At 40.3% G+C, this 20,758-nt stretch overlaps 1 protein-coding gene across 2 annotated transcripts in view; it reads left to right on the forward strand.

Annotated features, from left to right (window-relative positions):
* The first annotated feature begins 19,957 nt into the window (after positions 1-19,957).
* Positions 19,958-20,758, forward strand: part of CCDC80 (coiled-coil domain containing 80) — a 35,949-nt gene continuing 35,148 nt past the window's right edge. Inside the window, exon 1 of one of the 2 annotated variants that reach the window (XM_005548157.4) lies at positions 19,958-20,666. The gene's annotated coding sequence lies outside the window, so the exon portion shown is untranslated. The remainder of the gene's footprint in view (positions 20,667-20,758) is intronic. The other variant, XM_005548159.4, reaches the window with a different exon arrangement.

A 20,758-nucleotide genomic window follows, 5' to 3' on the forward strand; every position in this document is an offset into this window, starting at 1 on the left:
TGGTTGGTCATTGCAAAGTATTTCCTATAACTCACTGTTAGTTATCGAAATAGAGGACTTAATATTAATTTACATGTTTGTATAAAATGGTTTATACCTTTCAACTGGCCCTCATGGATTCTCTAGTTTATTTCTCATCAATTAAAGGTGTCACTATTGTTCCCTTCGTGTTGTGCTTGTGGTTTTGTTTTGTCTATTCTTCTTCACTCATTCTGATTCATCTGCTTCATGTCAGAATAAGAAGAGAAGAGAAAAAGGAAAGAGAGAGAGAGATGGAGACACATAAAGAAGGAGAGAGAATGACAGCTTCTATGGGTGTGTAGAACATCATGACATTAGTCAGGTAACTACTTCCTTCAACATTATTTTCATTTATTATTAATAAGCTCATTGCGTATGTCTTGTCCAAACCTAGAAAGTCAACGCCCCCTGGGTCAACCTTCTAGGGTTATACCTGCTTAGACCAGGCAGGGGCAGTAAAGAGCTACTATGGTAGGAAATTCCAGTGGGAGAAAGAGACTGGAGGGTTTTATAGGAGGGTCGTATGACTGTAAGTAAGCCAGAGTTATTCCAGAACCAGACATCTGAAGGGGGAAACCCTGATGACCATGGAATGACAGTTAACACCAAGGTTCATGACAGTTGTAAATCCTGAGGGGTCAGGACTAAGAACCATGATATAAAAAATTGTTCTCATCACATGCAGGCAGGTAAAGTTGACAGGGTAGATGAACAGAGCTTTAGAGGTATTTGCAAGGACCTCTCCTCTTGCCTTGTGGTTCTTGAAGGATGTTGGTTTCTCTGGACCCGGAAACTCTGCAGAGCTGATCTACAGCCCAGAAGCATGTGTGAAGATAAAGGAGCCAAAGAAAAGACTAGTTCCTTATCTTCAGAGCTGGAACTTCTGTTTCTATTTAAGTTGATGTGATTATTTAGAAAACTCTGTTTAGGGGTATGTTTTAAATTTTTTTGGTGTTGGCATTTTAATGTCCTAAACTTTCTTTACAGATGTTTCTTTCAAGGGGGTTCTTGCAGTGAAAGTGTCTAGCACAACTATTAAGTAAGACCATGAAGACAGTAAAAAGGAGACACACTATAATACCCTTTTGATAGTTCTTTGCTTTGAAAAATTTGTGTTCACAAAAATATTTTGCACTGCATGGGTAGCCACGCGATCAGAAATTTTTACAAAAGATTCTGTGTAATGTTAGTTTTGGATCACATTTTGAGTGTAATGGTTCTATACAAGGATGATTAAATGTTGCTAATCTGTCATGCTTTTAAAATCTTTCTTTAAATCCATATCACAATAATGAGAACATGCTGTGGATACCAAGAAGGGCTCATGGGAATGGTCAAAGCACAAAGCTTTGGCCTTAAGGTCTTCTGTCTTGATCTAATATACTTTGTGATTGACCAATACCTGTTGCTTACCAGTAATTGAGGCCTGCACATAAATTAAGAGAAAACCATTCTGACTACAGTCACAGTGAATATCAAAGATGCAAATTAGATGCGGTAGTAAAAGTAGAATAAGTTAAGCTTGTAAATATGGATAAACTGGATTCCCATAATATTGAAACATTCTTCCTTTCAAAGGAATTAATATTCAAACTTGGCTCCCTATAGGCAAGTTGAGATAGAGATACTGCTAGCATGACAAAAAGAAGGCAAAAAGTTTTAATAAATAAAAATAATAATCAGACACTAAACATTAAACTCCCTCTTTTGCATGCTTGTGTTAACCAAACACAAAATTGCAAGCACAATAATTTGCCCACCAACCACATTGTGAAAACACTATGAAAGAAGACTCAGAAAAATACAAAGCAAAGTTTTCCCTTTTGACTTTAGGTATGAAGAATGCTGTTAAATCAGAAGAAATATATCTTTCCCCAAATTTCATATTAAAGAGAAGGCAGAAGATCTGGACATTCAATGATAAATCAATTTTTTATTCAAATTTTTAAAAAGTCATGCTTAGGAATAAAAGCAGGAATGTTTTTACTTTTAAAGTAGAAGTGATAGAGCAGAACTGAATAAAATTGAGACCCAAAAATCCATACAAAGAATCATTGAAACAAAAAGTTGTTTATTTGAAAGGATAAACAAGATAAATAGACTTTTAATGAATAAAAGAGAGAAGATTTAAATAAACACAATAAGAAATGACAATGGTGATGTTACAACTGACCATACAGAAATACAAAAGATCCTCAGAGGCTACTATGAACACCTATTCACAGAAACTAGGAAATCTAGAAAAAATTGATAAATTCCTGGAAACACACAATCTCCCAAGATTGAATCAGTAAGAAATAGAAACCCTGAACAGACCAACATCAAGTTCCGAAATTGAATCAGTAATAAAAAAAAAACCTATCAGCCATAGCAAGCTCAAGACCAGATGGATTCCCAGCTAAATTCTACCAGTTATACAAAGAAGAACTGGTACCAATTCTGAAACTACTCCAAAAATTTGAGAAGGAGGGACTTCTCTCTAACACATCCTATGAATGCAGTGTCTCCTGATATCAAAACCTGGCAAAGATACAACAAAAAAAGAAAACTACAGGCAAATATCCCCTATGAACACAAATGCAAAAATCCTCAACATAGTACTAGCAAACCAAATCCAACAGGACATAAAAAAAGTTAATTCACCATGACCATATTTGACTTCATTCCTGGGATGCAGGGTTGATTCAACATACATAAATCAATAAACATGATTCATCACATAAACAGAACTACAGACAAAAACATATGATCTCTCAATAGACATGGAAAAAGCTTTTGATACAATCCAACATCCCTTATGATAAAAAAAAAAAACCCTCAACAAACTAGGCATTGAAGGAACAAACCTCAAAATAAGAGCTATCTATGACAAATCCATAGCCAACATCATATTGAATGGACAGAAAGCAGGAAACATTCCCCTTGAGAAATGGAATAAGACAAGGGTGCCCGCTCTCCCCACTCCTATTCAACCTGGCACTGGAAGTCCTAGCCAGAAAGGTCAGGCTAGAGGAAGAAATAAAAGGCATCCAAATAAGAAGAGAAGTCAAACTGTCTATCTTCACTGATGCTATGATTCTATACCCAGAAAACCCTAAAGACTCTGCCAAAAAGGCTCCTGGAGCAGACAAATGACTTCAGTAAAGTTCTAGGATACAAAAGTCAATATACAAAAATCAGTAGCACTTCTATTCACCAATAACGTTCAAGCAAAGAGCCAAATCAATAATTGAATCCCATCCACAATAGCCACAAAAATAATAAAATACTTAGGAATACATCTAAACAAGGAAGTGAAAAATCTCGACAAGGAGAACTACAAAACACTGCTCAAAATAATCACAGATGACACAAACAAATGAAAAAATGTTCCATGTTCATGAATTGGACGAATCAATACCATTAAAATGGCCATACTGTCAAAAGCTATCTACAGATTCAATGCTATTCCTATCAAACTACCAAAAACTACCAGAACTAGTTTTTTCTAGCTCTGTCACTTTTCTCAGAACTAGAAAAAAACTATTCTAAAATTCATATGGAACCAAAAAAGAGTCTGGAGAGTCAATGAAATCCTAAGCCAAAAGAACAAAGCTGGAAGCCTGATTTCAAATACACTATAGGGCTAGAGTAACCAAAACATTATGGTACTGGTACAAACCCAAACACATAGACCTATGGAACAGAATAGATAATTCAGAAATAAAGCTACACTCCTACAGCCATCTGATCTTTGACAAAGTCAACAAAACTAAGCCATGGGGAAAGGATTCCCTATTCAATAAATGGCACCGGGATAGCTGGCTAGACATATAAAGAAGAATGAAACTGCACCTACTTTTCACCATATACAAAATTAACTTAAGATCAAGTGAAGACTCAAATGTAACGCCTCAAACTCTAAGAATACTAGAAGAAAACCTAGGAAACATCATTCTGGACTTTGACCTTGGGACAGGATTTATAACTAAGTCCTCAAAAGCAATTGCAACAAAACCAAAAATTGACAAGTGAGGCCTAATCAAAATAAAGAGTTTCTGCACAGCAAAAGAAACTATCAACAGAGTAAACAGAATGGTAGAAAATATTTGCAAACTATGCATCTGGCAAAGGTCTAATATCCAGAATCTGTAAGGAACTTAAACAATTCAACAAGCAAATAACAAATAACCCCATTAAAAAATAGACAAAAGACATGGACGCTTCTCAAATGAAGACATACAAGCAGCCAACAAATGTATGAAAACATTCTCAACATCACTAACCATCAGGGAAATGCAAATTAAAACCACAGTGAGATACCATCTCCTATCAGTCAGAATGGCTATTACTAAAAAGTCAAAAAACAACAGATGCTGGTGGGGCTGTGGAGAAAAGGGAACATTATATGTTGTTGGTGGGAGTGTAAATCAGTTCAATCACCATGGAAAGCCATTTAGAGATTTCTCAAAGAACTTAAAACAGAACTACATTCGACCCAGCAATCCCATTACTGGGTAAATACCCAAAGGAAAATAAATCATTCTACCAAAAAGACACATATACTTGTATACTTGTATGTTTATTGCAGTACTATTCACAATAGCAAAGACATAGACTCAGCCTAGGTGCCCATCGACAGTGGGTTGGATAAAGAAAATGTGGTATATATACACTATGGAACACTACACAGCCATAAAAAGAACAAACTCTTGTCCTTTTCAGCAATGTAGATGCAGCTGGAGATCATTATCCTAAATGAATTAACGCAGGAACAGAAAACCAAACACTGCACCTTCTCACTTATAAATGGAAGCTAAGCATTGAGTATACATGGACATAAGGATGGGAACAGTAGATACTCGGGACTACTAGGGTGGAGAGTGAGGGAGAGAGGGACAAATCTTGAAAAACTATTAGGTGCTACGCTCACTAGCTGAGTGATAGGATCAATGGTACCCCAAACGTCAGCATCGTGCAATGTACCCATGTAACAAATCTTCACTTGTACTCCCTGAATCTAAAATAAAAGTCGAAATTATAAATAATTAAATAAATACATAAATAAATAAAATAACATATCAGTGATAATAATATTTACTTTATCAGGTTATTCACCTAAAAAGTTCTGGCATTGGTATGGGTGTGGTGGCTCACACCTGTAATCCCAGCACTTTGGAGGCCAAGGTGGGCGGATCACTTGAGGTGTTCAAGACCATCCTGGCCAACATGGTGAAACCCCATCTTTACTAAAAATACAAAAATTAGCCAGGCATGGTGGCACGTGCCTGTAATCCCAGCTACTCAGGAGGCCAAGGCAGAAGAATCACTTGAACCCAGGAGGTGGAGGTTGCAGTGAGCTGAGATAGTGCCACTGCACTCCAGCCTGGGTGACAGAGCGAGTCTTCATTTCAAACAAACAACAAAAAAAATTCTGGCCTGACGAAGAGGTCACTTAGCACATATTCATTTCCTCTCTTCAAAGAGAATCACCAAAATGTAACTATGAATATTCCTCTGGATTACTTAGCACAAAATAAATTGAGATGGGAATTTAATTATTATTTACTCTTAGATTTAAAAAAACAGTTATTTTAGAGGAAAGTAGGGAACTACAGCAGAGGGAGAGAAATCTTTAGAAAAGTATCCCCTCCCTTCAAAGAATGCACCCCCAACTACCCTCACACAATGATACTATTGGACTTGGCAATAGTGACTAACACCTTATCCACTATTTTTAACTCTGGTGTCTGTAATTTACGAAGACAAATATTTAAGTCAAGTTACAGTAATTCTGAACAATTCTTTTAAAACATGGAATTAGAAAGCAATTAGGGTAAACAACAACAATAACATCAACAAAAGAAAAACAACTTAAAGGCACCTACCTCATGGGAAGCTGATTGTGTGAGGCAAAACCACACGCTATCTATAATCGTATAATCTAATCATATAAACAGGGTTTTATAAGGGTTTTAATAAAATAATACGAGTTGAAGGGTATTATAGGGTCTCAATTCCAGCTACAAACATAAGCACTGTGTGCCCTGGAGACTACATTTCCTTGGCTGTGAAATGAAGATAATATCTGCAGTGAGTAAAACGGTGAATATAGTACACTCAATCCACTGCTTGGCTGATGGTATTCACTCACTTATTCATTCAACAATGTTTGTCTTTTTTAACACCGTATCAGGCAATGTGCTGGGCAATAGAAATATAGCAGTGAAAAAATAGGCATGTTTCTTGTTTTCATGGAGTTTAACAGTATGGCAGAAGAGGCAGATATTAATAACGATATGAACAATAGTTTGATAAATAAGTAAAAGTTAATTCTGATTAAAAGTTAGTTGCCTTTCTCTTCTCCTTATTTGCTATTTAAAAATCCTGTTCTTTCTACTTCCACTTTTGAAAATGTAGTGAAGTCATGAATGTTAACCTAAATTCAGAATGTAAATTCTGAAGTTCTCTACAAACATTAATTGCTGTATTTGAAACAAAAATATATCAAGCACACACTATTTGTAAGGTCCTAAGAAAATCGAAAGGTAAACTAGACATAGGTTCTGCCTGCCCCTGCTGGAGGAAGGTAGGACAACTGGCACTATGAGCTATTAATGTAACTCCAGGCAGAAAGTACTAACAGGTGCTTTGAGAGAGGGATGGGGAAAGGGATTTGGTATTTGGAGGAGACAGAGATTGGTCCAGTTGGAGAGGGCTCAGGGAAGACTTTATGGAGCAGATGCATTTGAACTGGATCTAGACAATTAGGGGGCATTTGGACTTGAGGAGATCAGGGAACAACATGCAAAGGTGCAGAAGTGAGAAAATGAGGGGCAACAACAGTAACAAAACAGTATGTAGCATTTGGTTCGATTGAAAGAGGCATGAACGGCAGTAGTCGGCAACGAGTTTGGACGAGTCGTTTGGGATCAGAGGATCGGAACATAGAGGATCCTGAAGGCTGAGCTAGACAGTGTCACCTGTACTTTTGACAGCTGTGAGCCACTGGAGGAAACTGAGCAAGACAATAACTCGGCTGGAGCTGTGAATCAGAAATAGTGTGCCCTCAGTCAGGAAGGGTAACCTACAAACCTACAACTGCGTATAGGATGTATCGTTATGACTGTCAATATAATTTTGCTGAAGATTTTGGAAAGAGTGCTTTTAACCTTGTGTTCTGGCCCTCTTGAAATACAGGGTCTAGAAGCTCACAGTTTGAGTGGTCTATGGAACCTGAAGTCTTTTTGTATTCAGGAGTACGGGGACATATTGAAGACAAACTTCCTTCTTGAAATAATATGAAACTCATAAAATGGACCCAAAGATCTTATTTCTTTGGAAAAAATAAAGCAGTTTTTTTTTTTAGTACATTTACCTTAGCACAGGTCACATTCTCTATAATTTAATATCATAGAAATAGGGAAGAGAAACACCAGGAGGTAAAAATGATTGCTCTAAAAACTAAGCTGCTATGATTCAACATCCTAAAATGCACATACCAAACCCTCTCCCTCCTTCACACCCACTCAGGGCTGTGACTTTAGCATTCAGTAATGACTGATCAAAACATCTATCCCTGCTCCTGGAGCTCCCATGGGCTGTGTGCACAGAACAAGCTGACCCTGACCGTCTCTTCTCCCATGAGCCTCTCAGAGCCAAACCAGCTGTGGGAGATGTGTGGCAGCTGGTCAGCCAATCAACAAAAAGCTGCTGGATGACAATCTCCATTTGTGACTTTACAGAGATGGTGGATGAAGCCAAGTTGCCCTGCTCAGCTGTGTGGAGAACCTCTCCACTGAAAGAGAATAACAGATGTTCATTTTTTAAAAAAATTTCCAAACCCGAAACATAATTTTACTACACAAATACATGCCAGTGAATATTTGGAGAATAAGAACAGTTTTTGCCAGCCTTCACAGGGTGTCTGGATGACAAACACAAAGAGAAAGATCTACATATTTGTAATTGACATCAGCTTTCTATGATGAATGCCAGAGAGCATGAGCCACTGTCTTGGTATGTCCCACAGAGCAGTTCTCATTGCTGGCGCTGGATGTGTTTGGAGCCGGGGCAAAGATGAGGGTAAGCTACCCATTCCCAAGGCAAGGAGAACTAATGAAGTAGGAACAAGATAGGTAGCTGAAGACTTTGTCCTATTACCTCACGTAAAAGTCGTTGTGTTAAATAAATATATCTGGCATGAATTTATCAACATAGAAGAAAATGATACCAAACCAACCAGATAAGCTTTTAACAAATTCAAAGTCCAGAATTTAAAATGCCCTTCATTCAAATAAGCAACCAGTGCCTTAGGGTTGGGCCCTCAGGGATGAAAAGATTATGTAACCAACGAAGGCAGCCAGAGGCTAAGCCCTTTCTCCTAATGATGAACAAGGAACTGAAGAACTACCACAGAGAATGGTACCTCAGAACCCGTTCTTCAAACACTTTACCTTGCTGCCTTGTCCCAAAGGTTGTATATTTATGACCAACATCTGCGTTCATACATTTTATAAAAGGCACCCAATGCTTAAGTTCTCTGTTAAGGATCTCTCCTCCCACTTTAATTTAACACCTTCTCCAACAGGGTGCGCTCTGCCTCCCCAAGCATCTCTCCCCATCTTTACACAGCTCTTATAGAACATTTTCCTTACAGTAAGCTGAAATACTCTCTAATATTTGGGCATGTGAAAGTATAGCTGAAAGGACGCTGGAAAGCACAGTAAAGAAAATGGAGAAAAAAAGCAACTGGGTTATTTTTTCCACAGAAGTAAGTTGAATTTGAATAGTTGAGTGAACATTTAACTGGCTGTGTTGTAATTGAAAAACAGGAGATAAATTGGTTCTTTAAATCATCAGTTTGTCGAGTTCTGAATATGTATAAAACAGTTTCAAATATTTCCCCAAGTACCTCTGTCATATCAATAAACTGGGTGGATATTATTCACTTGCACATAATAAAATATTTGTTTTCAAAAAACTCAAAAATAACCTCTGGATTTAAGATATTGTTTTATGCTCTATTTCTACCATAATCACTTGTACAAAAATCTCGATACTTCAGATATACTTGTTCACCATGTATAGGTGTACATATGTCATATTTTAATGGCCATCTATTTTGAAACACTATTAAATTACAAATAAAATTAAAGCCACAATTTTTAAAAAACAAAATAAGCGTCAGGCAAGGTGGCTTATGCTTGTAATCCCAGCACTTTGGGAGGCCAAGAAGGGTGGATCACCTGAGGTTAGGAGTTCGAGACCAGCCTGGCCAACATGGTGAAACCCCGCCTCTACTAAAAATACAAAAAAAAATGTAGCTAGGCGTGGTGACTTGTGCCTGTAATCCCAGCTACTTGGGAAGCTGAGGCAGGAGAATTGCTTGAACCTGGGAGGCAGACGTTGCAGTGAGCCGAGGTCGCGCCACTGTCCTCCAACCTGGGCAACAAGACGAAACTCTGTCTCAAAATAAATAAATATATATATATACACACACACACACACACACACACATACATATATATATATATATAGAGAGAGAGAGAGAGAATAAGCTATTTTGTTCTTAAAATAAAACTTAAACCACATCTTCTTTCTGCCTTTTCTTTTTCTTAAAAAAAGCAACTCTTTGTATAGACAGATTAATTTAGGCCCAACATGGTAAAAACAAATTCTTTCCATCTTATTCCAAGTTTAGACCCAGGCAAACTTTCTAATAACCAAGTTGTTAAAAGCCTTAATTAATGGAATCACTGCTTCCCAATTTCCAAATCATGCTACTAAGCTGCTGTTTAACTAGAAGCAAAGGCTCTGTGGCTCTGTGGCTCTGTGGCTCTGTGGCTCTGCTCTGCATTCATATATGGGAATGTTCACGATTCAATATGCCCTGTGAGGTGTGTCTAGCATGCTTCATAATTCCAGTAAGTCTGTGCAGCCCACACTTAAACCGCCAAGTGGTTTTCTCCTGATGATCACAGCCCTGAAGCCATGCATTCCTCTTGGACTTCCCCAGGGCGTCTTCTGTGTCATACTCATCTGGTGGTTAGAGCTCAAAAACTTCTTTGCAGGAGGAAATCTCAGGGTAGCAAGTTCCGTTCAGATATTACATTGTAGGCATCTTATTACTCCTTTCAGCTGGATCCAACTTCAGACCGTCATTCGATTTCCACTGTTACTACCAGGATCACTACCTATGTCTCAGCTCAGAGAACTTCTAGGCCCGGGGAGCCTTGAGTTATCTCTCTGAAGTTCTCTGCTCACTTGAGAAAGCAACATCTTTTTTTGCTCAATTCTCCAGATTTTATTTTTGATTTCATGCTGCATTTTAGTCCAAAAAGTTCCCAGGCCTCTTCCCTGGTGTCCTGGGCTGCTTCTCACAGCCTGAGCTGGTTACACCATTCTTCACTGGTTACACCCAGTGACAGTTTTTTTTTGGCCGATCTCTTTTCAGGTCAGATGACATATAGGGTGACTGCACGTCCTGGTTTTCCTGTAACCATATCAGTTTATACCTGGTGTTCTCTTATAATTATTAAAAGTGTTCCTCTTTCACTCTCACAATCCTGGTTTGGATAATAATGAAAAGGATACTCAAGTTGATGTCTTCTTTGCAACCCAGCAATGGAGTCAATTCTATGAATTTTTTATTGCTTTCAGTTGCTTTTAAACATTCTTTATGTTTTTAAAAATGTGTGAACCTCCCCAACATATATGTCAAGGATATTAGTTATCTATTGCTACATGATAAACTACCCCCAAACTTAAAGCAGCAATAGACATTTACTATTTCACACAGTTTCTGTAGGTCAAGAATTTGGGAGCAGCATAACTGAGTGGTTCTGTCTTGGGGTCTCTCATGAGGTTGCAGTTGAGAAGTTCATTAGGGCTGTAGTCACCCAAAGCCTGGAATGGAGCTGGGGAATGTGTTTCTGAGATCACCTACTCATGAGGAAGACAAGTCGGGGCTGGCTGTTGCCAGGAAGCCTCATTTCCTTAACACATGGAGCTCTCCAAGGAGCTACTTGAGTGTTTTCACAGGATGGCAGTTGGCTTTCCTCAGAGCAAGTTATCCAAGAAAGGAGAAGCAGAACTCACAATGTCTTTTATGACCTATGCTCAGAAATCACACGATGTCATTTCACAGTATCTGATTGGTTACTTGGCACATATTTGAAACGGCCACGGAGTAAAAAATATCTCATTGTATTCTTTGAGAAGAAAAACTATTCCCTGCAAGGATGAGATAATAGCAACACTAAGTGTGAACCTTATAGGTACAGCAATGTACAGATATGTATATGTATATATATGTGTGTATATATCTGCACACACAAATACATACATATTTGCTTGTGTGTTTGTATGTGTATATACATATTTACAGATATGTATGTATCTGTAAACATATATATTTGCTTGTGTGTGTAGATAGATATAGCTATAAATATAAATGTAAATATATTTAAGTAATGCTGAACTTTGGGTGAGTTTAAAGAAATAAAATACAAATACCTAGGCATAGTCAGAGATTTTCACATTTATATTTAACAGTTATCAATGTTTGCTTAATCATTGAGTTTCCTTTTCTGACTAAACTAGAAAACAGTTCTCTGCTTACTCCGAAATGCTGTCTTGAATACAAAGCTTATGAGTTTGCATTTATTTGTTATATCATTCACTCATTCAACAAATTGTAATTGGGAGTTTACCATCTGCTAATCAAACTGTGCTAGATGGTAAGGACATAGTCCTTACCTTCAAAATGCTTAATGTTTAGAGTAGAGGAACAGACTAGAAATGATACATGTTAAAAAGTGAAACCCATAGGTTCTTACAGAGGTATAGAGAGGGGCACCAAATTCAGTCTGGTTGGAGAGAAGCCAGAAAATTATTCTAAGTTTTATGACATGACATTTGAGTAGAGTCTTGAAGGGTAAATAAAAATTTACAGGCAGATCCAGGGTGAAGAAGAAGGAGCTTTCAAGATGGAAGGAATATTATAACCATGAATGCCAAGATGTGAGAGAGGAGGTGTCTTAGGAATGGTGAGAGAGCTGGTCTGAAGAGTAGGCGTGCAACAGTGTAGGGAAGCCAACAAGATACAAGTGGAATAGATCATGGGAGGGCTTGTGAGCCTCATTAAGATGCTGAAATGTAACTTGAGGACAATGAGAAAAATGTTGAAGAATTTGCAGCAGGAATGAAACACTGATATTTTAGGAAAATTATAGTGATGGCCACTGGAGAATGGATTAGAGAGGATCAGTCTGCTGGTTGGAAGACCAACTGAAAGACTACTGCAGCCGTAGAGTTGATAGCAAACAGGAGACACAAAGTGCACATATTGCCCTGGCTTCTGATTTCATGACAAACTGGCATGGCAATACTTAATACTTAACAGGTAAATCTACTATTTTTCAGTAATTTCTGTTTGTGTTAGGTGCTTAGCTCCTTTGTCTGACCCTTGAGTTCCTTCTGACCCTGGAGTACAGTGTTGTGATCCTAACTCACTACAGCCTCAAACTCTTGGGCTCAAGCAATCCTTCCACCTCAGCGTCCCTTGTGGCTGGAACAACAGATGCATGCCATCTATGTTGTTTTGATAACCTTTTGCCTTAGGCTGGAAGTTAAGAGTTTATGACTGCTCTTGTGCAGGTATTATTTCCTCCACCATTAACTGAGTATTAGCATTGTGGTAGGCACATTTCATTCATTAAAAATAACTATTTGCAGTCAAGTTCAAAGGAATGGAAAGTAGAATAGTGGTTACCAGGGGCTAAGGAAAAGGGAGAACAGGAAGTTATTGTTTCGTGGGTAACAAGTTTCAGCTTGAGATAATGGAAAAGTTCTAGAGATGGATAGTGGTTGTGATTGCACACAGTGTGAATGTAGGCTGGGCACGGTGACTCACACCTGTAATCCCAGCACTTTGGGAGGCCGAGGCAGGGGGACACCTGAGGTCAGAAGTTCGAGACCAGCCTGGCCAACATGGTGAAACACCGTCTCTACTAAAAATACAAAAAAAAATTAGCCAGGCATGGTGGTACATGCCTGTAATCCCAGCTACTCAGGAGACTGAAGCAGGAGAATCACTTGAACCCAGGAGGTGGAGGTTTCAGTGAGCTGAGATAGTGCCACTGCACTCCAGCTTGGGTGACAGAATGACACTCCATCTCAAATTAAAAAAAAAAAAGAGATTTAATTTTGATTATTTACAGTGCTATGTCTTCTGTTTCCACTCTTATTATTTAGTACATAGAGGCTAAAGAGACTCCCTGGTTCAAAAGCAGTGTCGAGTTTTTTTCTTCTTTTCTTTCCCTCTTTAAAGTGATAATTCATAGTTGGGTTGGCTTCTAGGGTTTTTCCATCTTTTTTTTAAATGTATTTGATTGACATGCACTTAAAATTCTTGTACCTTTACTATATACCAGAATGATAAGGAGGATGAAAAATAATGTAAGAATAATCCATGTTCTCAGAAGCTAAAGATCTGCTTAGAAGAACACGAACCTGTGCGTGAAGTACAAAAAGATCAGATGAGTGATGCTCTACAGAATTGCTTCTCAGAGAAGAGGGAGCTGTCTGGGTTGCAGCATCTGGGAAAACCCTGTGGAGGAGGTGATGCAGGACCTGGACCCTGATGAATAAGCTGAATCTGGACACATGTAGCAAGGACCTATGGAGAAAGGGCCAAAGAAGTAACATGGTCCCAGCTTCCGGCCACTGAAAAACACTGCGTGCTCCTGCCTTTCCCCCATCACACTAGTTGTTCCTCTTTCATGTCCTTTACTCTTTTTCTTCCTCTACCAGTCCCTAAGTAATTTATTCGAGCCTTAGGCTTTAAATCAGGGGTGTCCAATCTTTTGGCTTCTCTGGGCCACACTGGAAGAAGATGAATTGTCTTGGGCTACACATAAATACACTAATGAGAGCTGATAAGCTAAAAACAAACAACAAACAAACAAACCAAACTCATAATGTTTTAAGAAAGTTTACAAATTGTGTTGGGCTACATTGAAAGTCATCCTGGGCTGCGGGTGGCCCATGGGCCATGGGTTGGACAAGCTTGCTTCAAATAGCCTCTCAAATTTATAATTCCAGCCTCAGTCCTCCTCAAAGTCCAGTCTCATGTATCTAACTGCTTGCTTGACATCTGTATCAGAGTGTCTGACGGGAATTTCAAACAAAATGTTTGATTCTTTCTGCCCCAAACTGCTCCTGTCACCACTGTCTTCAGAATATATATACCAAATCGAGTGACTTTTCTGCACTTACCGTGCTACAGCACATTGGTTTGATAGACTGTAACTTCCACTTGTACCACTGCGTTACCTTCCTCAGCAGTTGGTTAACTGTTGTCATTCTTGCCACCATACTCTATTCTCCAGGCAGCATTCCTAGCATTCCTTTTCAGTCACATATCAAGCTTTGCTACATCCTTGCTTAAAATCCGCCAACATCGCTCTTCTGGAACACGCTTGTCAAATAGCCCTGGTGTCAGTGCCTGTGCACTCACCGTTCCCTCTACTCTGAATGTTCTTCCCCTCTCCCAATACTTGAGTGACTTGCTTTCCATTCTCACTTAAAATCCTTTTCTTTGGATAAAGGTATCTAAAATGGCCTCTTCCCCTTCATCAACTTTTACTCCTTTCCTTTAAAAAAAAATATTATTTTAAGTACATATGTAGTTTTAGGTATATTTGTTTTTATTTTTATTGTCTGTTTCCCACCATTGTAATGTAAGCTCCCTGGGGTCAGGGAATGTTCATTGGTGGATCCTTATTGAGTAGAATAGTGCCTTGCATTGAGTAAATATTTGTCGAATGAATGAGCTGCCATCCTGTCGGTTCACACTTTCTTATGTAAGGTGATATTCTAAGTGATGTGGTCAAGACTTGCCATGCAAGGTCAGTACAGTGAACCGACCACTGAAGGATAGGGCAATCCTAGCAAGACTGGTGCAGGGCTGAGATTGGGACTGGGAAAATGAGATACAGCACTTGTCTGTCAGACAAGAGTATCTGGAACTCTTGGGGACTCTAGAGCCAAAAGGACATCCAAGCAAGATCTTACAGGTGACACACGGTTGCTGCCATGGCAAGCCTCTTTCAGTGGAAAGCCTGCTCAAGGAATTGAAGAGGCAAATTCTCCAACAGAAATGAACTCTGTGCATACGGGCTGCAGCCATAGTCAGCACTGAAATTTTACGTGCAGAGAAAATTGGCAGCACTGCTGTGGAGAGTATAATATTTATCTTTTCCAATGGGCTGTGAACTTCTAGTGGGGAGAGGCTGCTGGTTCTACCATCTCCAGCCCCCAAACTCCCACAAGTCTATCTCCTTACCAACCTATATATGCTTCCCTGCCAAAGGAACGGAGCCCTGCTGGGGTTACCTGCCGTGGCACCTCTTACCTTCCTGACTGTTCTACATTATGCCCATTTAGAGAGGTGGCCAAAGGGGATGCTGGGATCATCTGGGTACACGTACCTCTTTCAGTGTGTGATCTAGCACAATGCAGGCAGAGGTGGGGCTGATCTTTAGAGGATCCAACTAAATTCATGGAGGAGTTTTGGGCTTATTTGAGTTACCTTGGGGAGATATTCATATTATCTTGTCCACGATTTGCACCCCTGGGGAAAAGCAGTGTATTTGGGTAGAGGCCCAGGCTTATGCTTACAACTTGTCTGCTGGGGATCTTGAACAATACACTGTGGGGAGCCACATCCATGCTTAGCAGTGACCATTACTGGAACTATCAACAGGGCCAGGTTGACCTAAGAAAAATCATATGGTGACTTGTTTAGTGGAGGGAATGAAACAATATACCACTAAGCCTGTGAACTATAATAATAAAAAAAAAGAAATAAGAACAGGATTGAAATTCAGCTTTGTTTCAGGGGTGCCTTTGTGGAGACCCTAAGAATATATACTAACATTGATCTCAGTACTGATGCTGGCCAAATTGTACTAGAGACACACTTTATTAGCCAGTCAGTATCTGACAGAAGAACAACATTATAGAAATTGGCTTTAGGACTCTACATGCCTATTAATGACATATTTGATGTGGCTTTCGGGGTATTCAATAATAGAGACGGGGCTCTATTGGCTGAAGGGCTGAAATGGCTGAAATGACCCAGAATGGCAAAAAATGGGATAGACAGCCAGCCCAAATGATAGCAGTCACTGTAAAGAGTCCCCTGCAATCTCAGGGTCACCCAGAAAGACTCTTCACTGCAGACCAAACAGGCTCAATAGCAAATCTGCAGGCAACGGTTGCTGCTCCAAGTGTGAGAAGTCAGGACACTGGAGCAAGGACTGTGCCAGCCAAGGAAGCCCACCCAGACCCTTTCCTCACTGCAAGCAGGAGGGCCATTGGAAAAGGAATTGCCCTCAGCTCTGAAGGGAGAGGAGGAAAGCCGGTGCCGTAATGGCCATAACTGAGGACTGAAGGGGCTTGAGGTCCCTGGCAGCTCCCATAAAAGGCATGGTCATCACAATTGAGGAGACTCTTGACATGACAGGTTAGAATATCCTTGAATTCATTCTTTTGACGGTGTCAAGAGCCTGGACACCAGCTGGGGTCAAGGTCCCACCAACACCTGGAAACCCCCCAGCTCACTGGTATCACCTGGGCTGCAGCAGCACCCTGCATTCATCGTCATCCTCGGCTTTCTGACCTGGCAACTGATTTCTTTAGTCTGTCCTACATGGCAAATACTGAGAAAGAGAAGAATTCTTTTTTCATTCTGAAGGACACAAATCCTGCCTAAGACTGAACATTTGATAGAGTTCTGCAAATGGAAAAGAAAAACATAGCAGCATCCTCAGTGTGAGTATCTGTGCCTCTGCCACAAAGATGTGATAAAATGGCTCAGCGAATTTTCTTGCTGGGGATACTGATGATCACAGAGCAGGAGAGGTGGTTTCCCTCCAAAATCACACTGAAGAGCCTGTTGCTTTCCCTCCTTTTCTTTTTATTCTTGTTTCTTCTTAAGCAAATGCTTTTTTTTGAGCAATAGAACAATATTTTGAATTCAGTTCAGTAACATCCCTGAGAGTTACTCTGTGCAAGAGAATCAACAGTATGTGACAGAAACCCTGGTTTCTCTAGCGTGCCTGGCACAATGTGTTACCCTGAGCCTTGGTCCCAGGTCGCTGAACTCTTGCATTAGTGTGGGTCTGACCAGTTCGCACACTCCTTTTTGGATGCCTTCTTACATTCACTCCAGCTTTCATCAGATAACTATCCCCACCCTAGTTTCTCTAAAGCAGTTCTGGTTTGTGCATTCTTTCCTTTCCTCCCCACAAATTACTACAAAACCAATGTCAGGTAGTTTCCCGTCAATTAATTCCCAAATTAGCATTTCTAAAGTCTACTTTAAAATTTTCTTCCTTTTATCTTTTTCTGACTCAACATTAATGTCTTCCTTTCAGATATCACTAACCCCCACCGCCCCCATCCCTGCCCAACCCCTAGCACTAATTGGTTAATTGTTTCTTTCTTAGATTGCAGAAAAATAGAAATATCTAAATGGGGGACTCAGAAAATACAGAGCTCTTAAATAACAGACTTGGAATTGAGAATCATTACAAGCCATTAATCATTATAGGCCTCACCGGAAATGAATGCATGAGAATTTTTCATTGCTCTTATTAGGTATGTGCCTACCAGACTTCTTCAGGAGGATTTTCTGAAGCCCCAGGTAAGGGTTGGGGCACTGAGATGAAAACAAACATGAGAAGCCCCACTTTGCCAGTGTGTGTATGCCAGTGTATGTATCTGTGTGTGAGAAGAGACTGGGAAAAGGCGCTGGGTGTGGGATGGGGACTAATGGAGGTGGTGGAGTGTTAGGTCCTCTCTGATGTGTGTGTTTAGTGCGCCATCTGGTGACTGAAGCTCACAGAAGGAAGAAAGCCTGAGGTCCCAGGAAGACAGGCACAACTCAGGGTTGGGATGGCTCCTCAGGGTCAACTCTAGGTTGCTAAAGTGGCTGTTTTTCAGCTTTACCAGCGCACAGGTGACAAATGTTGTGCACATCATGGAGAGGTTTGTGTAAGTCATGACTTATTCAAGAAAAATAATAAAGGACTTTAAGGACCTATTGAGAAAAGCAAAAAGTACTGTTACACAATTATTCCAGACAGTAGGACTCTGAAAGTATAAGTACTCTGGTTGAACAAATAAATGAAACTCTTCTATGAACATGGGAAATGCAAAAAGGAATTGAAGGAAGAGAAAAAACTGAAGGCATGGGTAGAAAATGAAAGAGAGAGGCAGGATAGCATCACATTTTGTAGGCTGTTCTAAACCTGGGTTCACATTTCAGAGCTCCTGCTTACCGTTTATGGGACAATAGGCAATTTATTTAAACTCACCAAGCCTCAGTTCGCTCATCTATAAAATGAGGATCATTCTATTTACTTCCTAAGGATACTGTGAGGGTTAAATAAAAGAATTCACAAAAATACTAAGCCCAAAGCTTCACATGAAAATGCTCCATAAAGGGTAGTTGTTATAAGCAGAGAGAAGAGAAAAGGAAATGAAAAGACAGAAGGGAGAAAGCCCAGTAAGGATAGGGTAGGATGCATTAGGAAATTATGAGAAAGGAAGTAACATCTAGGACCCTCCAACTTAGCACAAGGCCAGGTTGGTCAGCCCAACAGGTGAATGCCATGAAGGCTGCAATCTATGACTCCAGTGGACAGAGGGTCTCTGCCTGAAGTCCACTTTCGTTATTGTCCTCACAAGTGTCTGAGAGAATGCCACAGCAGGGCCAGCCATCGTTCTTGGTACCCCTGGGAGTTTAAGGTGTGGCCTGGCAGCTCTACAGTTAACCTCTATACAGGACTTTCTCAGTTCCATGCTCGTAGCTTATGTGAAAAAATGTCAAATGTGACCAGGGCCAGATGGGGCTGATCAAGGCATAACAACTAGGGATGAAGTTTGATCCAGTGAAGGTCGCTATTAGCATGACTGAGCTTGCAAGGAGGTTTCTGAGAACCCTGGCTTGCCACCGTTGGTGGCAGTTAATAGTGGCCTGGAAGGTCAGCTCGCCCAGCATGGCCAGAAGAAACATCCATGTAACCTGAGGCCCCTTCCTTCTCCACTGACAGAATCCTCATGGCAGACTCAGGAGGTAGAAGCCCAAAGCTGCCTCACCCTCCCTTCTGGCTACTTCTACGGATTGCCTGAAGCCCTTCAGACATCTAAAGTCTCTGCAGAGGAACATATTGCACTACACACACACACACACACACACACACACACACACACAAAATCAATGACTCGGGACCTCCAAGGAAGCCCTTAGTCTACCATCTGCAGCCAGGGCTTTGAAGCTAGAGATCATAATGCCCATTCCCTGATGTAATAGTCAACTGCAATCTCGACTCGCAGCCATTGCCTGCATTTCTAACCTTTTACCAGCTTCCTTCCATGCCGAGGAGAAACTAGGACCAAGAACACAGTAATATGATCCCCAATTAGCATAAAATAAAAACAACCTAGTCATGTTTTCCATGGGGTTTTCCAACCTCAAACTAAAAGCACAAAACAGGGAGAAAGATATAAAAATATACACATGGGACTATAAATACATATATACGGTCTGTGTCTGCACAGTCAAGCACCCTGACCCAAATGAGTATCTGTCTCTAAGAAAAGCATGTAGCCTGATGCAGAAATCTGAGAATTTTCTCCTTCCAAAGCGCAGTGTAAGAACAGACTGGAAGAGGAGGTACCCCGATGACTTGGTTTGGAAGGGGTTAAGTCACCAGTCATCCTATTCTAGAGTGATTTATGATGATGTGTGGAGTTTCAAAACTTTCCCCCACCCCAAAGAACAGCCCTCGCCCTCCTCACTGAGTCCACTCCGAACGTGCTGAAATGGGAAGGAGGCGGTGTTTTGCTGATCTGTTAAATTCTTAGTGAAGTTTCCTTGATTTCCAGTGGCTGCTGTTGTTTGAGTTTGGTTTGGAGCAAAACTGAGGTAGTCCTAACATTTCTGGGACTGAATCCAGGCAAGAGAAAGAAGAAAAAGAAGAAGAAAAAGAGGAGGAAAAAGGTAGGGAGAAATAAAGGGAGGAGAGAAGCATAGGGAAAGAAAAAAGTCCTTTTTCGACATCACATTCCTGTGTTTTCCCTCAGCCTGGAAAACATATTAATCCCAGTGCTTTTACGCCCGGAAACAAAGAGACTAAGCCAGACTGTGGGGGAAAGGGAGATAAGAAGGATCCTGGAACTTTAAAGAGGGAAAGAGTGAGATTCAGAAATCGCCGGGACTGGACTTTAAGGGACATCCTGTGTCGGCACAAGGGACTGGCACACACAGACACACAAGACCAAGGAGAAACTGCAGACAAATGGAGATACAAAGACTTATAAGGACAGGTCCTTTCACCTCATCCTACTTGTCCAGAAGGTAAAAAGACACAGCCAGAAAGAAAAGGAACCGGCTCAGCTCTCAGATCAGGACGGGCTGTGGATCTGTGGCGGTACTCTGAAAGCTGGAGCTACAGCACACCCCTTTTGTATTGCTCACCCTCGGAAAAGAGAGAGGGCTGGGAGGAAAAGTAGTTCATCTAGGAAACTGTCCTGGGAACCAAACTTCTGATTTCTTTTGCAACCCTCTGCTTTCCATCTCTATGAGCCACCATGTAAGTGTGTAATCCTTTCTGTCTTTGGTGTGTTTATTTGTTTCTTTGTCGCTTATTTTGAAGGAATGAAATGTGAATGTTGTCATAATTAA

This window comes from Macaca fascicularis, chromosome 2 (assembly GCF_037993035.2).
Source record: "Macaca fascicularis isolate 582-1 chromosome 2, T2T-MFA8v1.1".
NCBI classification, from domain to species: Eukaryota; Metazoa; Chordata; class Mammalia; order Primates; family Cercopithecidae; genus Macaca; species Macaca fascicularis.